The following is a 15,881-nucleotide window of genomic DNA, read 5'->3' on the forward strand; positions in this document are numbered from 1 at the left end:
GCCCCAACCAATGGCAGAGGCGGACCCAGGCCGGCGACCCAGCGCCCTCTGCTGCCGCCTTTCAACACCCGCACCCTCCGGACGTCCCGAGAGTTGTTGTTTCCGCGCCTCCAGCAAGCCCACCTCCCCTCCCCCACGACACCTCAAACCTGCAGCCGGAATTGAGCAGCGGGGGAGACCTCGGGGCCACTTGACAGAAAGGGAAACTGAGGCTCAGGGAGGTTTATCTGGCTCACAAACCGGTAGCTGAATGACTTAGTTAGGAGTCACAGATAGTAGCGATCTCAGCTTTTCCGCTGTTAGCTGTGTAACCCTGGGTAATAGAACATTTAGTGATACCATGCAATCTCCCTTTTGAGTTTCTCTTTGACCCATAAAGTGATTTATGGTTTCTCATTTTTGTCTTCAATTTCTAGTTTCACTACATTGAAATCAAAGTTATCTGTACCATTTCCTTTCGGAGACTTACAGAAGTTTTCTCTGTAGTCAGTTTCTGTCGATGTTCCCTTGGTCTCTTCAAAGGTGTTTTTCTGTCTTCAGAATTGGAGATAGGTGACGATCTTAGTTTGACCTGGTATTTATGATGTTACTTAGGCCTTCTGTGCCTTTGCTTTTTTTTTTTTTTTTTTTTAGCTGCTTGGCCAAAGGGATCATTTAAGTCTCCTACTAACAGTATGTTTTTGTCCATTTCTCCTAGTTAGGCACTAGGAATTTTGTGATGCATAAATGCTCGTGACCTTGTGGAGAGGGCCTTTAATTATATAGAGTGTGGGCACCTGCTGTGTTCCAGGCCCTGCTTTAGGCTATGAGGATGCAAGAGCAAAAAGGGACGCCAACCAGTATTGGCTGGGAGGAACACCGAGAAACCCACAGTATGAATAATCCCGTACTAAATACCTCTTTGCCTAGTGCTTTGTGTGCATTTGCTCTGCATCTTCCATTCGCACTTAAAAAAGTCATCACAAATTTTAATGTCTCTTTGCACTTTTACATAGATTATCATCATAATACAGTTTGAGAGATTGAAATGCAAAAAAAGAGTAAGTGACTTCCCCAGAGTCACACAGATAATGGATGGCCAAGCCAAGACTCAGTCTCTTGGGACTTCCCTGGTGGTCCAGTGGCTAAGATTCTGCATTCCCAGTGCAAGGGGCCTGGGTTTGATCCCTGGTCAGGGAATTATTAATAGATCCCACAATCGACAATGAAGATCCTACATGCCATAAGGAACATCGCCAAATAAATAAGAGTATTAAAAAAAAAAAAAGACTCAGTCTCTTTACCATGATGAGCCTGAAAGCTCTTGGCCAGAGCCTGGCTTATAATAAGCACTTAATGATGGTCAGTAGCCATAATTGCTACAGCATTAGCCTCTAAGAACCTAGTTTTAGGATTTTATAATGAGTAGTCACCTCATTTAAGGCAAGGACTTTGTAGCCCAAATTATGTCCCAGCAGAACCTAGACTGTAGGCTCGAGGCCCTCTGCCTTCAGGCAGGTGAATGACTAACCCATGTGGGACAAACAGTCACTTATTCTTCTCAGGACTTCAGAGCAAGAGTGTCTCTAGCTGCCCTGGTAGCCTTCCCCCTTTCTGTCACTCTGACCTGAGGTCAAGGAATGATGGACAGAGAGGCCTCTTGGGTCAACCAGTTTATCACCCAGATAAGTCTGTCCTCAAGTTTCTCTGCCTGAGACTCATTCAACCCTATCTCAATTATCTCCTGTCACTTGCCTGAGGAACTTACTGCACAAGGTTCTCTTGTTAGGAAACTGTCTTTGATGGGTCGGCCTCAATATACCATGGCCCAGAAATCAGAGGACTCTCAGGACACTGAGAATCCTGGCTTGCTACACCGTCTTCCACCGTCTACAGAACACACTCAGTTGGCAGACAAGGAGCCTTTCCTGTCCACTCACCCTGCCCCCAAACCCCACCCATAATGGCTCGGCCCAGGTATCTCAGGTAACAGACGGCTGCCAGTGCTGAGTATACAGAACTTAATGGCACTTTTATCAGTACTTAAGCTTTTCAGGAACTTAATCACAGAATCATAGATGTGAGGAATGTGACAGCTGGAAAAGGCCCTGGAAATTACCCCTCTTAACATTTTATATAGGAGAAACCTGGGACAGGAACATGACACTCCCTTGCCCAAGGTCCCACAGCTGGCCACAGCCAAAACTGCCACCTGCATCAACCAGTCCAGACCTGGGTAAGCACTCCCTCAGTCATCCCAGATCCATAGAAATTTAGCTATACTATTTTGTTGTTGTTGTTTAGTCACTAAATTGTGTCTGGCTCTTTTATGATCCCATGGACTGTAGCCCACCAGGCACCTCTGTCCATGGAATTTTCCAGGCAAGAGTACTAGAGTAGGTTGCCATTTCCTACTCCAGGGGATCTTCCCAACCTAGGGATTGAATCCGTGTTTCCTGCATCTCCTGCAATTTTAGGCAGACTCTTGACCAGTACGCCACCTGGGAAACCCCTGAGTTTACTTAGACCATCAAAATTCCTATGAGGTCAGTGTTATCTTTATTTTTCACAAAGAAAGTAAAGTAAAACAAGGTGAAGAGATTTGTCCCAATGTTGCTTAATTTCTTTCATTAGTTAAAAGACAATACAAATATGTACTTCACAGAATGGGAAATTTCAATTAAATAAAAAATGTGAAGTGTTTAGCACAGGGCCTGATACTGAGCATTTGCTTAACAAATGTTTTTTATCACTCTTAAAAAAAAAAAAAGTTGCCCAAAACCACAAAATCAAGGCAAAAAGGTAGAAATCAAGCCTAAGTCAAATCTCTCTCTACATTATACCCAAGTAGTGGGATGTGTAAAAAAAAGATACATGCAATAGAAATGCTCATCTTGCAGACCTACTATGGCCCTGCCCTCTCCCTTAACCACTCCAGTCATTGATGCAAATGGATCAGATAATCCAGGAGGAGCCTCTGTCTTCAGAGTGGTAGCTGCAGCCATGAGGTACCAGCTGAGGTTCTGCTGCTGAGGGAGACCACCATCCACCACTACCTCTCCCAGGAGCACACACTCATGGTTCTGTGTATTATTCCTGTGGACATTGGGAGGCACAACTGTGGTAAGTCACAGTGGGAAGTTGGAAGATGTGCAGGATAGTGACAAATCAGTGGGGTCAAGTGCAAAGGAGAACACAGAAGAAACTGCCATATATTTTGGAAAGTTGTTGCAGAGAGAGATTCACATGGGGCATTTGCTTGACTTACCAACAAATACAGCCATTAATTTTTCATCTTGGAGAAACCAAGTAGAATGATGTTTACACGTGAGGACTCAGGAGCTGGATAACATGGATTCAAATCCTAGGTTTGTACCTAATAGCTGCGAGAGCTTGAATGTCTGTAATAGTCACCATCTAACTTTGTTCTAAAGATTAAATTAGTTAACACTTGTAAAAGATTTAGCCCAGTGCTTATCACACAGTAAGCAACCAATATTTATGAGATATCATAATTAGTGATTAAAAACAGGGGCCCTAGCACTAGACAGACCTGGCTAGATGACCTGAACAAATCATTTTACTTCTTTATGGTATAATATTCTCATCACAAAAAAATAGAGATAATAATAGACCCAATCCTACAAAGTTATTTTAAATATAAAATTACATATTACATACCTTGACTATAAAATCTCAACACAGTGTATAGCATGGTACCTATTCAATAAGTCACTTATTTTTTTTTCTCCAAACTTCTACATTATGCAGTGAGAGAAGGGCATAAATATGGTGATGACACAGGTTGGATTTCTAGCATAATATTGATTTCATATATTTTGTTCCAGGAGCTTCACAGGTCCATTTGTATAGGAGTAAAAAGCTGATAGAAAGACACATGCCCCAATGTTATGCTCTTCTTGTCCATGCGATACCTCTGAGATATCATATGTGTTTAACATCTCCTCATTTTAGTATCTCCATCAGCTCATTAACAAGAAAGTCAAGAACAGTAAGGGATTGTAACTAGTACCAAGATGTTATACCCTATAAAACTTCTGAAAGAAAATACAGAAGGAAATCTTAGCACTCTTGGGTTTGGTGAAGATTTATTAAAGAAGACACAAAAGCCATGAACTCTAAAAGAAAATAATGATAAGTTATATTTCTTCAAAATTAAAAGCTATTGCTTTCTGAAAGACATTGCTATGAAAATAAAAAGATAAACCACCATCTAGAATAAAATATTAGCAACGCATATATCTGACTAGGGATATACATATAGGTGTATACATATACATATGCATATAGAATATACAAAGCACTCTTACAACTCAGTAAATCTTTAATCTAATTTTCTGTTGATAGGTGGAGCTGTGTTCCCTCCTTGCTATTTACCTGGGGCCAAACTATGGTGGAGGTAATGAAGATGATGGCGACCTCCTTCGAAAGGCCCCTTGCATATACTGCTACTCTCAGTGCCCCCAACCCTGCCGCAAGCCACCACTGACCCACGCCTCTGCTGGAGATTCCTGGACACTCGCAGACAAGTCTGGGTCAGTCTCCTGTGGGGTCACTGCTCCTTTCTCCTGGGCCCTGGTGCACAAGGTTCTGCTGCGCCCTCCAAGAGTCTATTTCCCAGTCCTGTGTAAGTTCTGGCAGCGCTATGGTGGGGCTAATGGCGACCTCCTCCAAGAGGGTTTAAATCATACCCAAGTCTGCCGCACCCAGAGTCCCTGTCCCTGCAGCAGTCCACTGCTGACCTGTACCTCCACAGGAGACGCTCAAACAGTTTTGTCTCAGTCTCTGTGGGATCCCTGGGTCCTGGTGTGCACAAGGTTTGTTTGAGCCCTCTTAGAGCCTCTGGTGGGAATGGGGTTTGATTCTAAATGCAAAATTCACTCCTCCTACCATCTTACTGGGGTTTCTCTGACCCTGTACGTGGGGTATCTCTTCTCAGCTGCTCCAGTGCTGTGCAACCGCCTTGCGCAGCTGTGCTGACCTTATCTTCACGACCTAGATAATCATGATGGTGTGATCACTCACCTAGAGCCAGACATCCTGGAATGTGAAGTCAAGTGGGCCTTAGGAAGCATCACTGGGAACAAAGATAGTGGGGGTGATGGAATTCCAGTTGAGCTATTTCAAATCCTAAAAGATGATGCTGTGAAAGTGTTCCACTCAATATGCCAGCAAATGTGGTAAACTCAGCAGGGGCCACAGGGCTAGAAAAGGTCAGTTTTCATTCCAATCCCAAAGAAAGGCAATGCCAAAGAATGTTCAACCTACCACACAATTGCACTCATCTCACACACTAGTAAAGTAATGCTAAAAATTCTCCAAGCCAGGCTTCAACAATACAGGAACCATGAACTTCCCAGATGCTCAAGCTGGATTTAGAAAAGGCAGAGGAACCAGAGATCAAATTGCCAACATCCACAGGATCATCGAAAAAGCAAGAGAGTTCTAGAAAAACATCTATTTCTGCTTTATTGACTATGCCAAAGCCTTTGACTGTGTGGATCACAATAAACTGTGGAAAATTCTGAAAGAGACAGGAATACCAGACCACCTGACCTGCCTCTTGATAAATCTGTATGCAGGTCAGGAAGCAACAGTTAGAACTGGACATGGAACAACAGAGTGGTTCCAAATAAGAAAAGGAGTACGTCAAGGCTGTATATTGTCACCCTGCTTATTTAACTTATATATAGAGTACATCATGAGAAATGCTGGACTGGATGAAGCACAAGCTGGAATCAAGATTGCCAGGAGAAACATCAATAACCTTAGATATGCGGACGACACCACCCTTATGGCAGAACGTGAAGAAGAATTAAAGAGCTTCTTGATGAAAGTGAAAGAGGAGAGTGAAAAAGTTGGCTTAAAGCTCAACATTCAGAAAATTAAGATCATGGCATCTGGTCCCATCACTTCATGGCAAATAGAAGGGGAAACAGTGGAAACAGTGTCAGACTTTATTTTTGGGGGCTCCAAAATCACTGCAGATGGTGATTGCAGCCATGAAATTAAAAGATGCTTACTCTTTGGAAGAAAAGTTATGACCAACCTAGACAGCATATTAAAAAGCAGAGACATTACTTTGCCAACAAAGGTCCATCTAGTCAAGGCTATGGTTTTCCAGTGGTCATGTATGGATGTGAGAGTTGGACTATAAAGAAAGCTGAGTGCAGAAGAATTGATGCTTTTGAACTATGGTGTTGGAGAAGACTCTTGAGAGTCCCTTGGACTACAAGGAGATTCAACCAGTCCATCCTAAAGGAGATCAGTCCTGGGTGTTCATTGGAAGCACTGATGTTGAAGCTGAAACTCCAATACTTTGGCCACCTGATGCAAAGAGCTGACCCATTTGAAAAGTCCCCGATGCTGGGAAAGATTGAAGGTGGGAGGAGAAGGGGATGACAGAGGATGAGATGGTTGGATGGCATCACCAACTCAATGGACATGAGTTTGGGTAAACTCTGAGAGTTGGTGATGAACAGAGAGGCCTGGCATGCTGCAGTTCATGGGGTTGCAAAGAGTTGGACATGACTGAGCAACTGAACTGAACTGAACTCATAACTCAATGATGAGAACAGAAACAACCTAATTCTAAATCTGGGCAAAATATATGAAAAAAAACCACCAAAGAAGATATATAGATGACAAAAAAAAAATATGAAAAGATATTCAGCATCATTACTAATCAAGGAAATTCAAAGCAAAATCATGTAGAAATGCTACTACCTACCCACTAGAGTAGCTAAAGGTAAAAAGATGAACCATAATATCAAGTGCTGGCAAGGAGGAGGAGCAATTAAAGCTTTCATATGTTGTTGATGGGAATGTAAAATGGTACAATCACTTTAGAAAACAGTTTTCCAGTTAAGAGCTAACTTTAATCTACCACTTGATCCCACTGTTCCACTTCTAGGTATTTTTCCAAGACAAATGGAAACATATGCCCCAAGACTTTCACACAAAACTTCATAGCAGCTTTATTTTTTCATTGCCAATAACTGGAAACAATCCAAATGTCCATCAACAGGTGAAAGGATAGACTAGCTCCAGTGTCCCAACAATGAAATATTAATACTATTCATCAGTAAAAAGCAACAAATTATTAATATATATAATAACATGGATGAATATAAAAATAATTATGCTGAGTGAAAGAAGCTAGATTTTAAAAAAAAATAATATATACAACATGATTCAATTTATATAAAACTCCAGCAAATGCAAACTAATCTGTGATGACAAAAAACAGATCATTGTTCTCCTGGGGACAGAGAAATGGAAGGATGGATGACAAATAGGCATCAGGACACTTTGGGGAGTAATTGATGTGTTTACTGACTTGATTGTGATTATGGTTTTATAGTATATACGTATGTCAAAACTCACTGCAGCAGTCTGGATCCAATCAGGTGAGAGAAACCACACCATAGACTAAGCAGAGGAAGTTTAATTCTAAGATTTATTAATTATTAACTATGATAAAAGAGTAACCATAAGACTTAAGGAAACTATATATGTTATCCTAGGGCCGCTGAAACTCCAGTATTTTGGCCACCTGATGCGAAGAGCTGACTCATTCGAAAAGACCCGGATGTTGGGAAAGATTGAAGGCAGGAGGAGAAGGGGACGACAGAGGATGAGATGGTTAGGTGGCATCACGGACTCAATGGATGTGAGTTTGGGTAAACTCTGGGAGTTGGTGATGGACAGGGAGGCCTGGTGTGCTGTGGTTCATGGAGTCGCAGAGTTGGACATGACTGAGCGACTGAACTGAACTGAACTGAAGGAAAGTACTCGAAGGAAACTTAAAAGAGCTTCAGACCTCACTGAAGAAGGTATGGTTCAGCCCACCAGGCAGCAGCAAAGGTTATTGTATTGGTCAGACTAAAGCAAGCAATAGGGCTCTGCTTAAAAGCAACTAATGACGTAAGCATGCAGTGGGAGTCTGGGTGCAGGTGTGGACAAGAGGCTTTTAGAACATGTGGGCAGTGTCAGGTCTGCAGAGGGAGCTGCAGTGCTGTGTGTAGCCGTTTACACCTTGGAGCCACAGGTGGGATGTGGGGACTGACAGTAGGAACATCTTCTCAGCGTGTGACCACAGGTAACTGCATGCAGGCCACATTCTAGCTTTGGTTTCTATGCTTAGATGGCTGCGAAAAAGATTATCACCAGGCCAAGGTTAGAGGTAGATTCTTGGCACCTTCACCTGCGTTGTCATACCCACCCCACCTGGCCCATGCTGGAAACTGCAAGAAGCCTCTTCCTCCAGCAATGTCACTCCAGACCTGGCTATGAAAAATGATCACGTTAAAGGAGAAATGCTTAAACAAATTCCATTACTGAGTATACAGCATATATTGAAGTGTACCCTCAGATCTGAGAGCAATAAACGGATAACTGACATGGTCACGAATTATACACTCTAACTGCTCATGCAACTTGATATCGAAAAGCCAAACAACACAGTTAAAAATGAGCAGAAGACCTAAATAGACATTTCTCCAAAAAAAGACACACAGATGGCCAACAGAGAAATGCAAATCAAAATGAAAATGAGGTATCACTTTGCACTGATCAGAATGGCCTTAATCAAAAAGTCTATAGATAATAAATGCTGGAGAGGGTGTGGAGAAAAGAAAACCCTTCTATACTGTTGGTGGGAATGTAAATTGATGCAGCCGCTATGGAAAATAGTCTGGAGGTTCCTTAGAAAAAACTAAAGATAGAATTACCATACGATTCAACAATCTCACTCCTGGAAATATATTCAGAGAAGACAAAAACTCTAATTCAAAAAGATACATGCACCCCATTGTTCATAGCAAAATTGTTTATAATATCCAAGACATGGCAGCAACCTAAGTGTCCATCAACAGAGGAATAGATAAAGATGTGGTATATATGTACAATAGAATATTATACTCCTGTAAAAATAGAGTGAAATATTGCCATTTGCAGCAACATGGATGGACCTAGAGATTATTATATTATGTTAAGTAAGTCAAAGAAAGATAAATATAATATGGTATCACTCATTTGTGGAATCTAAAAAATAATGTAAATCAACTTCTTTAAAAAACAGAACAGACTGACAGCCATAGAAAATAAACTTCTGGTTACCAAAGAGGAAGGTGCGAGATGGGTAAATTAAGAGTATGGGATTAATATACATCACTATACATAAAATAGATAAACAAGGATTTACTGTACAGCACATGAAACCATATTCAATATCTTGTAATAACCTGATGTTGGAAAAGGAAAATTTGATAATGATATTGATAATGGAAAAGAATCTGATGGAGCACACTGAAGCTAACACAACATGGTAAATCAATTACAGATTAATAAACTAAAATTTTTTAAATTGCATACTTTAAATATATTCAGTTTAAAGTATATATGTCAGTGATGCCTCAATAAACTTTCAAAGTACTATATGCTGACAGTAACATTTAGAGAAAGGATTTAAACATAAGAGATAAAAATGAATAAGAAAAAAGTAACTTGGAAGAAATGGAATAAGAAGAAGAAAATTCACACACACATTCTGTTGTTCACACATTCAGAGAGATAAGTGAAGAAGCTGCTTTTATGGAATAAGAACAGGGTGCAGAGGATCAGGAGAGGGAGAAAGATGTGAGAACAACAATAGTCCTGGAAATTAAAAATAATTATTAGGTCTGAAACAAAAATAAAAGGCTTGGACAAATGCTTTCAAAATTCTGAAGGTAAATTATTTTTTACTTAGAATTCTATACTCAACTAAACTATCATTTGGAGTGAGAGAAGAACATCTGCCGACATGCAGATCCTCAAAAGCATCTTCCATATATATACACTGTGTTAGTTTCCTATGGGTTTGGTAACAAATTACCACAAACTTGGTGGTTTACAACAATACCAATTTGTTATCTTAGTTTGGTAGACCAGAAGTGCAAAGTCAGTTTTACTAGGCTAAAACCAAGGTGTCAACTGTATTGGCTCCTTCTGAAAGCTCTAGGAGAGAATATGGTTATCCCAGCTTTGAGAGCTGTGCTCCTTGGGTCATGACCATCTTCTAACCCAGCAGTGTAGCATCTTCAAATCACTCTCCACTTCATCTTCACATCTTCACTCTTATAAAGACCTTTGTGATTACATAGGACCCACTTGGATAATCCAGTGGATAATCTCCTCATCACAAAATCCTCAGTCACATCAGCAGTCTCTTTTGCTATGTAAAGAAGTGAATTTGCTATGTAAAGAACAGGTTCTAGAGATTAGGACAAGGGGATCTGTAGGAAGTCTTTAGTCTACTATATACCCTCTCCAAGGATACTATCAGAGGATATATGGCAGCTATTCAGAAAATAAACAAACAAACAAACAAAAATGGATACTTAGAATCTAGGTAAAAGAGGAGAGGAATTTCTAGTGTGATAAAGAATGTATACTGGAGGAAGGAAACTGAATAATTGATCAGGAAGAATTATCCAAGACTGGAACAGGTCTGAAGACTTTAGGATAAAAATTACCATCTGATAGATTCCTAGGTGAATTTAGGCCTAAGAGAAACTTTTGCTTTTTAAGAAAAGTTTTGGGAGAAATTGGTGATAAGCATGTAGAAAACAGAACAAATATAAACAATGATTAACTCCATGGAGTACAAAAAAATGGTTATACAAAAAAAGGAAAAATAAACATAGTATGTTACATGGTTTAGCTGTAGCTAGAAATTACATAGACATCGTATCCCAAACCCTGAATCCAACCAAAATTACAATCAATATGAGAGAATGGGAGAATGGGAAGTATACAGCATTGTCTGTGGGGAGGTGATGGTGAAACAGAGGTCATAATTCATAGTGGAAAGTTGAATAGATAATGACTAAAAACAAGGTCCTACTGTATAGCACAGAGTTCTATATTCAGTATCCTATGATAAACCATAATAGAAAAGAATATTTTTAAAAAGAATGTATATATATGTATAACTTAATCACTTTGTTGTATAGCAGAAATTAACATGACAATGTAAATCAACTATGCTTCAATTAAATAGAAAATAAGCAGATCATGACTAAAACTGATCAGGATGTAGCTGTATGTTATTTATTTGAGATCATGAAAGCAAATATTGAAAGAAAGGATTAAAAGAATTCTAAATCAAGGAGTAGGTGTGGGAAAGAGGGGCAGATGACAGGAGGATACCAGAATCACTGAGATGCTCAGTAGTGGCCCTCCTCTGTAAGGCTAGAACAGATGTTAAGAGATACTGTAAGAATATGGATTGTTAATAGTAATAGGGATGATAATATCCCAAAATAAAGGCCAGGTGGAAATGCTTAACCAAAGACACAACATGGACACAATTATTGTGATGAGTAGTGAGGTTGGAGGGGGCAGTCAGGGAAGCCTGGCTCACAGAGTTATGGAGATGTTTAATAGAATACAGCATCCCAAGGAGGAAAATATATGGGCAGGCAACAAGGGCATTGTTCAAACCATTCAGCCAAAATTAATCAAGGATGGATGATCAGTAGGTAGAAAGCAGTTTCTCCAGAAAAAAAAAAAAAAAAAAAACATGGTACTTTATCAGGTTTCAGGCCTGGACCAGTTTCTTGACCAGAACTCAGCTGGCTGAAGGAGAGGCATATCCTTAAGAAGAAGGTCCCTTTCACAAATATATAAAAGAAAAAGCTCTTCCCCAAGTGGAGCGCAAGTGGTCCTGCTGCTTGGACCCATATGACCAATGCTATGCTTAGTCACTCAGTCATGTCCAACTCTTTGGGACCCCATGGGTTGCAGCCCACCAGGCTCCTTTGTCCATGGGGATTTTCCAGGCAAGAATACTAGAATGGGTTGCCATGCCCTTCTCCAAGGGATCTTCCCAACCCAGGGATCAAATCCAGATCTCCCACATTGCAGGCAAATTCTTTACCATCTGATCTATCAGAGAAGCCCAAGAATACTGGAGAGGGTAGCCTATCCCTTCTCCAGGGGAACTTCCTGACCCAGGGATCGAACCAGGGTCTCCTGTATTGCAGGTAGATTCTTTGAGCTACAAGGGAAGCCAATCCTATATTATTGGAGGGTGACTGTAGTGGAAAAATTCATATGGAATTAACCGCAACCTTCAGTAGAAGAATCAGAGGATAGACCTCTAGGGTTTTGTGAGGCCATGACATGTGTAATAAATTGTGACACATTATTCAAAATACAGCATCCTTATGATAATCTCCAAGTCCATCCATGTTGCTGCAATTGACATTATTTCATTCTTTTTATGTCCAAATAATATTCCATTGTATATATGTACCACATCATCTTTAACCAACCCTCTGTTGATGGACATTTAGGTTGCTTCCATGTTTTTACTATTAGACTACCATACTAAGTAAAATAGAGAGAGACAAATATCATATGATATCAATTATATGTGAAATGCTTAAAAATGATACAAATGAACTATTTACAGAGCAGAAAGAGACTCACAGATTTCAAAAACAAATTTATGGTTACCAAAGGAGAAAATTGGGATGCAGGGATAAATTAGGAGTTTGAGATTAACATATACCTACTACTACTACATTTAAAGTAGATAATCAGCAAGGACTCGCTGTATAGTACAAGGAACTTTACTCCATATTCTGTAATAACTTATATAGGAAAAGAATCTGAAAAAAATAGATATATGTGTATGTATAACTGAATCACTTTGCTGTACACCCAAAACTAATATAATATTATAAATCAACTATACTTCAATATAAAATAAAAATTAAACTAAAAAATTAGCATTCTTTTCCTGATAATCAGGGCCAGTTACTCCCATCAGGATGATAACTCCTTTACTGACATACTGGCCCTTTGGCATGAGGAATCCAAAGTAACCAGACAGTAGCTTAAAATTTAATGAAACTCTTATTGTAAGCTTAGTGAAAGAGTTCCTTCTATGGAGACAAACTCCAAGGTTATGAGGAAGGGAAATGCAAATTTCATATTTGCTATATTCAAGAGATACATACAATTGACATATAAAAATACAGGCTGAAAGCAAAAACAAAGAAAGTACACTGCAACAATAAGAAAATCAGAGTGGCTTTCCTATTATTTGACAAAACAGTCTTCAAAACAAAGACTATTGTTAGAAACAGGGATTTCAAATGCTAAGAATCAATTCATCAATAATACATAAAAATTCTAAATTTTATGTGTATGTGTGTATGTCCCTATATGTGTATGTTCCTATTAATGGAGCTTAAAAGCATATGTATGGGAAGCAAAAAATGATAAAACCAAATATATAACAGAAAATGAACAATCATAATTGGAGACTTGAATACTTCTTAGTAATTACTAGAAAAAGAATAAAATCAGTAAGGATATAAAAAAATTGAACACTATTAACCAACTTGATTTAGTAGATGTTTATGGAATGCTATATCCAAAAACTAATGCATGTATATTCTTTTCAAGCATTTAAAAAACATTCATCAAGAAGGACTATATGCTAAGCTATATTGATCACTAAAAATAAGTAAAATTGATCAATAAAAATAAGAGGAAAGACCCCACAAATTATGGACATCAAGAATGAAAGAGAGGGAATTCCCTGGCAGTCCAGCAGTTAGGACTCAGTACTCTAATTGCCAGGAACCTGGTTTGATTCATTCCGTCCACAGTCAGGGAACTAAGATCCTACAAGCTGCAGCATGGCCAAAAAAAAAAGTGAAAACAAGATAGACAATAAAATGCTATTATGAACAACTTCATCAACATATTAAACAATGTAGATCAAATAGACAAATTCATTGAAAAACACAACTTACAACTGATAAAAGGCTTAAATAGCTATGTAACTATGAAACAAAATTGAATTCTTAATTTAAGACCTCTCCACAAAGAAACCCCCTAGTCTAGATGACTTTACAAGTGAATTCTATTAAATGCTTAAGGAAAAAATAACACCAATTTTACACAAACTTTTTTTTTAAATAGAGGAGAAGAAAACACTTCCTAAGTCATTTTATAAGCTGCTGCTGCTGCTGCTAAGTCACTTCAGTCGTGTCCGACTCTTAGCGACCGCATGGACTATAGTCCACCAGGCTCCTCCGTCCATGGGATTTTCCAGGCAAGTGTACTGGAGTGGGGTACCATCGCCTTCTCCGATTTTATAAGCTACCATGACCCTAACACCAAAACCTGATAAAGGATAATTCAAGAAAAGAAATATTCAAAGCAATATCTCTCATGAACTATATATAAAACTCTTCAACAAAATACTGGCAAAATAATATATAAAGGATAATATATTGTGACCAAGTTGTGTATATCTCAGTAATACAAGGTTGTTTTGACATTCTAAAACAATAAAATTCACAAATCTAATCAATACAATTAACAGGTTTGATGATAAAATCATCTAAATAGTTCAATAGTTTAAAAAAAAAGCACTTGGAAAAAATCCAGCACCCATTTGCTATTTTTTTTTAAAAATCTCATAAAACTATATATAAAAGAGAACCTCCTCAATCTGATGAAGTGAAGTGAAGTGAAAGTCGCTCAGTCATGTCCAAGTCTTTGTGATCCCCATGGACTATAGCCTGCCAGGCTCCTCTGTCTGTGGCATTCTCCAGGCCAGAATACTGGAGTGGGTTGCCCTTGCCTTCTCCAGGAGATCTTCCCAACCCAGGAATCAAATCTGGTCTCCCGCATTGCAGGGAGATTCTTTACTGTCTGAGCCACCAGGGAAAATCCCCTCAATCTGATAAGAGGTATCTAAGGAAAACATCATGGCTAATGAAGAAATATTGAACATGTTCCCCTTACTGTGAGGGGCAAGGCAAGGATGTGCACTCTTACCATTTCTATTTAATATCACATTAAAGTGCTTGCCAATGACAAGACAAGAAAGGGAATAAAAGGTATTAATATTGCGGGAAAAGAAAATAAAATTGTCTTTATTTGGAGGTAACGTGATTTTGGACATAGAAACATAAAAGAGTTAGCAACTACAATTTAAAAATCCTACTAATAAATTTGATAAGTTAATTTAGCAAAGTATATATGATCATATAAAAAGTCCATTGAATACCTATGTATATATTAGTAAGAAACAACTGGAAGTAAAATTTTAAGATGAATTCCATTGGTAAGAGCACCAAAATACATACCTATGAATAAATTTCATGAAGGAAATAAAGAGACTTCTATACTAGAAGACTGGCTTCCCAAGTGATTCAGTGGTAAAGAATCCATCTGCCAGGCAGTAGATGCAGGTTTGATCCCTGGGTTGGGACTATCTTCCTGGAGAAGGAAATGGCAACCCAGTCCAGTATTCTTGCCTGAGAAATCTCATGGACAGAGGAACCTGGTGGGCTACAGTCCATGGGGTTGCAAAGAATCAGACACGACTTAGCAACCAAACAGCAGCTGCAACACTAAAAAACTACAAAATATTATAGAGAGAAAATACAGAAAATCTAAAGAGAGGGAGAGCTATATCATGCTCATGAACTGGAAAGCTCAATAATGTAAATATGTCATAAAGGCAGAAAAATATACCAATGAAACAGAACAGAGAATCCAGTAATAGGCTCTCACAAATATTTAATAACAATTGATTTTTTTCTTTTTACAAAGGAATCAATATAATTCAATTGAAAAAAAGGAGTCTAAAACATGTGCTGTACCAATTGGAGAAAAAGTAAACCTTGATCTGCACTTTACACCATGAAGAAAAAATAGTTTGAATTGAATCAAGGCTTTCATGTAAATTAAAACTGTAAATCTCCTGGAATAAAATATACATGAGTATCTTTGTGAAAATAGGCTAGGCAGAGATTTCTTAGGACACAGAAAGCAGTAATTGTGAAAGAGAAAACCGTTAAATTAGA

The sequence above is a fragment of the Odocoileus virginianus genome, chromosome 5 (assembly GCF_023699985.2).
Source record: "Odocoileus virginianus isolate 20LAN1187 ecotype Illinois chromosome 5, Ovbor_1.2, whole genome shotgun sequence".
Lineage (NCBI taxonomy): Eukaryota > Metazoa > Chordata > Mammalia > Artiodactyla > Cervidae > Odocoileus > Odocoileus virginianus.